This window comes from Sorghum bicolor, chromosome 8, assembly GCF_000003195.3.
Source record: "Sorghum bicolor cultivar BTx623 chromosome 8, Sorghum_bicolor_NCBIv3, whole genome shotgun sequence".
Classification (NCBI taxonomy): domain Eukaryota; kingdom Viridiplantae; phylum Streptophyta; class Magnoliopsida; order Poales; family Poaceae; genus Sorghum; species Sorghum bicolor.
Genome location: NC_012877.2, coordinates 49,676,527 through 49,685,551, shown reverse-complemented (window position 1 = coordinate 49,685,551; position 9,025 = coordinate 49,676,527). Strand labels below are relative to the sequence as shown.

The window sequence follows — 9,025 nt, the reverse complement described above, 5'->3', positions numbered from 1 at the left end:
CCTAGGATGTACGCAAGCTGCTGCCCCGCCGCCTATAAATAGGGCAGTTCGTCCATGCCGCCATAGCACCCAGCAACCAAGCAACAACAGACTCTGCAGTAGACTAGCAGTGGCTAGTAGCCCCTGCTGCCGCTCGAGCGTGATAGTGCACAAGTAGAAACTAGTTAGCAGCATACTCAGGCAAGCGAGCTATATCCATAGCCCTGCTTATATTAGATTTCAGAGTTTACTTACTATACTTGTTTTGTTTATTTTCCAACTGTGGTGTTATCCTTATCTTTCGTTTGTATTCTATTTTCCAGTATTGCTGTTATTCTTACCTTTCGCGTGCGTTTTATTTTACTTTGCAGTGGTGCGGTTGTGTTTATATTTCGTGTCTGTTTTACTTTTTAGCAGTGGTGTTGTTTTTAATATTCCGTGTGTGTTTTACTTTTCAGCAGTAATATATTATTTCTATGTTCCGCGTGCGTTTTACTTTCTAGCATTAATTGTTTTATTACTGTGCTTATTTATATTCATTGCCCTAAATTTTGTACCATTTATATTTCCCAGTATTGTACTATTAAACTGTGGTGATGCTCAAATCTTGTGTACACGGTGATTCCAAGCCGTTATGCTACCAAAATACATTTCGAAAACTGGTGTTAGGACGGCAATCATATTGTATCGGTCACGGTTCAGGAATGGGACTGTGTGAGTTCTCCACCAGGAATAGCTCTTGTTCTGAATAGGGCGCTTGGGTGATGGATCCGTAGGAGCCACCTGGTGCTAGTAGGTCAGGAGATGTATTTCTTGGGGGTTCTAAGAACTCTGCCCTACTAGGATGGGTCTTTTGGTAGGGACTGTTGATGTCAAGATACCCCTCTATAGAGAATTAAAGTGTGAAATTTCACCCCTGTGACTCCCGGGTTGGGAAGCTTGCAGTCATATGTAGCACCAGTTAAACTTATTTTTTTTGTAACGTTCATTTTCATATGAATTATAATAAATCTTTCTAAGCTCGTTTGTTGAGTATGAGTTGCATACTCACCCTTGTTTCTTAATTATTTTGCAGCACCTGAATAATGGAATAAACCAAACGGGAAGTGGGAACGACTAGTGTGTAGAGACTATTTTATTGTAGTTGGACATCTATGTTAAAATACAATAAGCATGTATACCTTGTATTTGGTTCGTACCCCTTGTAAAATCCTCATAATATATCAATAAAGAGAAAATAAAAGAGTTGTGATCCACTTCATGTCTACACTTAATTTTAGCCTTGCAGGGTTATAAATTGGCTTTTATAACCGTGCGGCGGCTGTTACGTTTAAGCCTAGTTTGGGGCGTGACAACCAGACTACCAGAGGACATTGTCATTGATGCGGTCACAAAAGTTCTTCGTTATTGATGCAATGTTAGGAATAAACTCGTCATAACATACTGAGCAGAATAGCGACATATGTATGGTGACATGGCAAGTGATGTAGCAAATTCAAATTAATTACATTCTGACATTACGATTCAGTCCCCGTGGGCCAGACCTATATAATAATCACAGATTATAAACCATATAAGTGAATATATAATTATAATAATCAGCCTATACAACTGAATATATCACAGCCATATATAATATTCCAATCCATACAAAAGTGTGCATATGTTCTAAAATACATGTTCCATACACAAAAACATTCCATCCAGATTCCAGCCACTAAATTAAACTACATGTACCAGGCACTACCCAAAAGTACCAGCTAGTAGCTGGCAGCCACATTCCAGCAACATGGGACTTTTGGGTCACAAATAAAACCATCTCTTACTTGGTCACATAACAAAGTGTGAGATATATCTGTTTTGGCATAGTAAATGATTTTGGGACAACAAACAATTTCAAACAAAAAAGTAGTCAACAAGAAAGTTGAAGAACTCAATGTTATCTAGAAATTTAATTTTATCCAATTCTCCATCCGATTTTGTTTAAATAATTTGAATTTTAAAATTCGATAACTTCAAATGGAACTTTGAGGTAATAAATGATTTAAAATAAAAAAGTCATCAATAACAAAACTATAGAACTCATCGAGATCTACAACTTTTATTTTGGTCATTTCTCTCGCTGACTTTTTTGAACAATTCAAAATTTGAATTTCAAAATATAAGAGGTTAAAAAAAATTAGGATAGTAAATCATTTCAAATGAAAATGTTGACAACAACAAAGTTGTATAACTCATTGAGATGTACAACTCTTATTTTGGTCATTTATCCATCCAAATTTGTTTGAACAAATCAAAATTTGAATTTTAAAAATGAGAGCTTCAAATAGAATTTTGGGATAAAATGATTTTGGATGAAAAAGTCATCAATAATAAAATGGTAGAACTGATCGAGGTGTGGAACTTTTGTTTTGATCATATCTTGATCCTACTTTGTTTGAACAATTAAAAAATTGAATTCCAAAATATGAGAACTTTGAATAGAATTGTGGTTGAGTAAATGATTCCAAATGAAAAAGTCTTCATAACTCATCAGTAGCTACACATTTGGTTTTGATCATTTGTTTATCCAAGTTTCTTTGAGTAAAAGATTATAATACATCTATACTTTATAATGATCCACTATTGTCATCGATCTATCATCACAAAGCCCATCCACAATATACTATGACGATGTTTATGATCGAGATACCGTTTGGTTATAAACAGTTATTATCTTGTCAACAATCGTAATAAACAGCCTCTGTTTATAACAAATAGGTGCTCTGCCATCTAGCAGGTGTCATAGAAGCCCAAATTTCTTGTTGCCATCTATAGTTTGCTGCTTTGTATCTTTAGTAATAAATCAGAATCCTCTCCCACCCAACTTTCGTTATCACATTTTTTTGGATTTCACACATTGCAGTACTACCACTCAGTTATTATTTAATATGACATCACAAGGCAACAACTGCCTTCTCAGGTCCCATGCCCTTATATAACAACCTCAACCTTTGATCCGCCTCCACCCACACGCACATACTACATTTGACAAGCATGGGAATGATCCGTTCTCCAGGTTGCTGTCTCCTTCTCTGTTATAGAATCATGCATCAGGCTAGGAGTGAGAGGAATCAGCAGGTTAGTCGGCACATGAGAGACTGAATGTACGAGTAGGCGAAGAAAGGCAACACAAGCTTGCAAGTAAACGATGTCGATCCCATTTAGGTACTCACCTGACTCCATAAACATGTTTGCAGCTGCTAGGCGCAATGCCTAAGACATTGGAGGGAGTTGGTTTCTCCTCATGAAAATTGAGCCTAGGTTGTCCAAAACCAATTTCCTCTACAAAAGCCAGGAATAATTTTCCTGTGTTAGACTCTAGTTCCAATCGGCTAGCGTGTTGATAACAACATGGAATATGGTGAGATGGAGCCTGCAAATATTATACAGTTTGTGCACATTGAGGAATGGAGTTCAAGAACCTGTGGAAAATGTTGTAACAATAAGCCACAAGAAACAAATATGCATGTGGACGGATTACGCTTGTCAAGGATATAGCAATCTGAGCATTGTAAGATTAGTATTGGGTGATTGACTCCAGGGCGATCTACGCAAGAGATACTAATTTTTGGCACAAATTTTGCATTATCCGCCTCAGCTTTTGCACACAAATGTGCCCGTACTTATATTCATGCATCTCCTGTAATGGTGGGTCTGATAATAACCAGCACAGCTAAAAATTAGGAGCTGGTACTAATGAACACTGTTGTCCAGTACTAGTGACACAATATTTGTCGTATTTGACTTTGTTAACATAGTTGACGTAGATGGGATATTCAATGATATTCTGCAGTGTGTGTGACCAAGGTATCTAGTTTTCATTTGTCTTCCATCTTTAATCAATGAGTCTAAGTCATCTCTACTGACCAAACCAACTCCAGTTGTCACATACTATTGGATTTTCATTGTCCCATAGGACTCTTGGTTATTATTTACTTTCTCTGTCCTGTAATATAGTGTATTCTATTTTAAAATAATTTAAGACAGAATATAAAAGGCGTATGTATCCTCATTTTATTTCCTAATCCGACAATACGATCAACATAATTAATGATGATCAGTTGATAAATAGAAAGTATTTAATGCAATATTGTTTTTTGTCCTCTAGAATGCCTTGTAGTTGAGGATGGATTTTTAGTGCTATAATGTACTTCACTAGGTTCATGCCCGTGCGTTGCTACGGGTTTAAAAATCTATATTTTCTAGTATTTCAAGAGATCAAGTGATGACTCTAATTGTAAAATATAAATTACTGATGTAATCTCATAACTATTTTCAAAAGCTACTTATATATTTTGCCATTTTTTAAGCAAGCAAGAAACAAAAACAGCTTTGCAAATCTGTAGCATGCATGGTGCTTGTCATGCTTCCACCCAAGTTTTTGCTTTCATCTTGCAATCACAAACATAGGGAGCTTGGCTTCTCAAACTACTGATGTCACCCTCCTCCAGAAGCCATATGCTATGGCCCCTCTCCCTTTCTCCCACACTTGTGTGGCAGTTGTGGCCTTGCTAGCAGCGGTTTACATCCCTCCCGGGGCCCATCGAATCAAGAGCTCTCTTACTGTAAGCTCACATTGATATTTTCTAAAACCTGCTAATAGATAATCAGTTACAAGCCAAGTCATAATAAGGCCATTTTATTTGCTCGTGCAATAAATAATTTGACTGTCGTAGTTTTCTTGACAGGCTTGATGCTTGCAATTTGCTGACACAGAAAAGACCTTATAGATAAGAATATTCACTCGTCTTGTTTGTTTGGCTGATAAGTTGCAAAAGTTGCATTCAGGTGGATTCACTAACTGCAGTGTTCGATGCATGCAGTGAGTTGGGTGCAGGTAAAAAAAAACAGATTGCATACTACACTCAATAGTCTATATCTATGAAGTAAGAGCATGAATAAAGGAGGGTTTTCCTAAATACATACCTAATCTAGCTAGTACATGTAAAACTATAGAATCACTTTTCTGAATGTAAAATAATTATTCACAATTGGCTACAAAAGTGAATCCAAGAGATAGAGACTGAGATAACAATGCAAACCTAAGCTGAATTTAAGAGAACTGCTTTTGTAATATGAACAACTGAACATGATTATTTCACATGTTGTAGTAAAAATGTACATGAGTAAAGCAGAATGTGCAAGTACACGAAATGCATAGTCAATCTAGTTGAAATAGCAATTCTTTCAGCAAAAATAAAAATGTGAAATCTCCGAATCTTGCATACCACTTGGCATTGCCTCACCACCTTCTCTGTATATAAAATGTTTTCTAAACAAAATAATACGGAGAAGGAGCAATGTGGATGGGAGATACTGATGCAAAGCTGCATGTCAAGACTGAAGAGACCTACATACCTATAGGCTGAAGCCAATCAGTAAATTTTGGAGCTACTTAAACATCATAGTATACTATGTTCAGGACCTACTCAAAACATATGTATATGACTGGTCATTTCATCAAATCATTTTGAAGCTCAAAGCATGGAATCAAATTGCCTGGCAAAATGATAGCTTCCAGCTCCAAATATTGTTTTGTTCATATGCAAAAGAGCTAAAAAATGAAATCTGACTCAAAAATCTAGTTCAGTTAGAAATTTGACTTAGCTCTAGTGACCAATCAGGCTTCCCGAAATAAAATAAGCTGAAAATTTTCATTTAGAGTTCACAGTTGTTGTTGCTAGGCTTCAACAATAGTAGTGAGCACTGCAGGCAAACAGAGCTACAACATATTCCTTCCTTTTCCTTACCTCTGTCTTTGTTGCTCCCCCTCTCCGATCTGGTAGATGGCAATTCCAAGGACCAGGACACAGCTCCAAAGCTGACATATACAAGTACCTGTAAGCAAGGTATGCCGGCTGTTGCAATTAAAAAGGAACAAAAAAACACATATGTGGCATCTATAATCGAGAAAGAAGGATTTTGAGTAACCAGACCAAACTGGCCACTACCGAGCTGGGTTGAAAAACCAACAAATCAATGTAAATCACGAGTGGACACTGCAGCCTATAAGAAATTAAATGTCTGATCATACAACAAAACTATGATTTTATCATTTTACAGAGTCCATTAACACGGACCAATGAATCACAGATAACATATACGAACAAAGTGATCAATACCAATTTAGACATGCAAATATTATCCAGGAAATAGAGTGCAAGTTAAATAAACAAGAAAAGGGTTTCTTTGTGTATTCCTGTAAATCATTATTTAGTAGTAGCACTTATGAAAACAGGAGGTCCTCCAGTGGTATAAACTAAGTCGTATGAAAAAACATTGTTTCTTTCATAGATTCATGAATAGAAGCTAATTTTTCATGAATTCCATTTTGTCTGTGAAATTCATAGCAACAAGGGCAATGCAATATATACTATATGCCAACGAATAGTAATGAACCAGCAACTAATAGAATAGACCCTCTCGTCCAGAACTTACAGAAATAGCTTGCAAAAAAATACGCACCTGCACAAGCCTGTATTTCTGAAGAGTGATCTGCATAAGTATTTGATATGTTTCGATCACACAGAGAGCAGCTTCTCTTATGATCTTACCTTACAAAGCAGAAAAAATGTTCTACCACTCAAGATGATCCAGAGTAGAAAAAAATGAAGTCTATGTTTTGTTATTTCAAGAAATTTGTAATTGTAAGTAGAAGTTAAATTCTGCAAGCAGATATGATCACTGAACAATAAAATTATGAACTTGAAAATATTCAGGAATGACCATTATTCATATACTTGAGTACTTGGTTGTGGGCAGACCATGCTTTAGTTTATGCTTTGTTATGAGATGATTGCATGCCAACACTTGACGATTGGTGCATGGATTCAGATGGTGTATCCTCCAAGCAAGGTTGGTCCCTTAGGTAACAAAAAAGTAAGGAAGATGTTGGCAGTACTGGCAGAGATAACACAGATATCCAAATGCCTAATAATGCCCTATAGTTGCAGTAGTGGCACAGACAAGCACTATATAGTAACTCATTATCTTGGAACTTGAGTACTCACTAATTTATAGGATAAAAAATTGACAACAACCATATTAGCATTTTGTGCCCTTTTTATTTTTTTTCCTACTGAAGACTACCATTTAATAAATTATTGTCACCTGTTATGTATCATATTTAAAGCAATCTGCAATCCAGAATGTTATATGATACTAACCCATGTGAAGTGAAAACTGGATACTAACTCTGCTGCAAAGCAAGAAACCAATATTTTGTAAATATTGGATTTCTCTAAGATGTAATATCTAGACGCAGAAGGTAGAATAATACGAAACTATAGCCATACCAAAATTCTTATTTATCTAAAGCAATTAAGTGATATTGATTCCCATTTACACATCATGATTCAGGAGTAGTGCTGATGGTAACTATTATCAGGCCTAATTTACCTGTTCGACTGCTAAGATATAATTTCCAGCGATGAAGCCCAGTTGAAATATGCATCAAGTAACATAATTGTCTTATACTCAGTTTTCAAATATTCAGTAGGATGATCCTTGTCAGGTTATTCATCCTTGTTACAAAAAACACACCTCACACAGGGAATTAAGCATGCAAAGGTAACCACATCTTTCAGTAACTGATATCAGCGGCCCCCAATCACTAATTTCCTAAAAAATTTTGGTGGGAAATTGTAGAGGAATTTTTTTATCGATTGAAGAGTTCCACGAATCCTTTAATTAACCAATTTTTAGGATCAACATCAAGACGACAGAAACAAACCATTGAACCTCTTAATGTCAACTACCTTAAACTCTGAAGTGAGGTCTTGAACAGGGAGGCTACCTGGGCGTGACCTGACAAGATCTTGCTAATCGGAAGAGAATGGAGGGAAGAACCAGATGGGAACTCACCAGGCGCTGGGGCCGCGGCGGTCCGGGGCGCCGGTCTCCGGGGATGCGGCAGTCGACTTAGGAGCCGCTGGGGCTAGAGCAAGGAAGCCATCGTCGATCCGCTGGCTAGAACCTCACCTCTCGCCAGCGGTCGTGGAAGGGCATGCATCGGGCGAGGCAGCGGCGGCCCTCCCGTTCAATCGGCGGCGGCGGCGCACCACGCACCCTCGCGAGCACACGCAGCAGCGGAGGGCACAGGCGAGCGCTCAGCAGAGGAGGGGATGGGGTCGGGGTGCGTGGGGAGAGGAGGGGATGGGGTGGCTGCGTGGGGAGAGGAGGGGATGGAGTCTGGATGCGTGGGGAGGATTGGAGGGCAGGCATGAGTGGAGGATAGAGGCTCTGATTGGGGAGGGGCAAGGAGTGAGGCGCGGGCTGAGGAGGCTTCACCATGAGAGTTTGGTAGACGGGTCCTGGATACATGTTTTAAGTAGGAGAGATTACAGGACGGAAAGAGTACTGAGTAATTACACTAGTGATCCCCAAACTATTGCACAATTTTCATCTAAGTCCCTAAACTATAAAATTACACATCTAGGTTCCTAAACTATTTAAGTATGCCATCTTGGTCTAAAACAATCATGTCACACTCCATTAGCTGATGTTGCCCTCTAGCATGAAAAAAATGTGGTCCATAGTAGGATGGTTCTTAAACTATGGTGTGATCCTCACTTCAGTCCGAAATTAGCAAATGTCTTGATATGCCATCTGCCAGTATGGTTAGACTAGGAATGTACTAGTCAGCACTGTCATTAAATATGTGCTAAGACTTGTCACTCGCTCAAGGTGACATGGAACTGCTGGACAGCATACAATGAAGTTGTTGCTAGCCAATTATTCCATGTCGCCATGAGGTGTCTTAGCACACAAAGGACAACAATGCCCACACTCGCATCCCCAGATCCAACTGTACTAGCAGATCATGTCAAGACATTGCTTTGGACCGAGATTGTAGTACTTTAATAGATTAGGGATCCAGATGAGCACTTCATTGTTTAGGACCTAGGTAAGAATCACATAATCGTTTAGAGACCATCTATGTGATTATGAGCTATAGACCCACGTGACGGTTCTACGTTAAAATGTCATGCTAGCTAATGGACTG

The 9,025-nt window shown here is 38.2% G+C and overlaps 1 long non-coding RNA gene across 2 annotated transcripts; it reads right to left on the bottom strand.

The window, feature by feature from the left end:
- Nucleotides 4,260–8,130, bottom strand: LOC110429864. 2 transcript variants are annotated; one of them, XR_002447047.1, is made up of 3 exons: nucleotides 7,885–8,130; nucleotides 5,772–5,859; nucleotides 4,260–4,614 (listed from the first exon to the last, which is right to left on the bottom strand). It is a non-coding gene; the product is annotated as an uncharacterized LOC110429864 (long non-coding RNA). The 2 variants fall into 2 exon arrangements; XR_002447046.1 differs by lacking the exon at nucleotides 4,260–4,614 and adding an exon at nucleotides 4,635–4,822.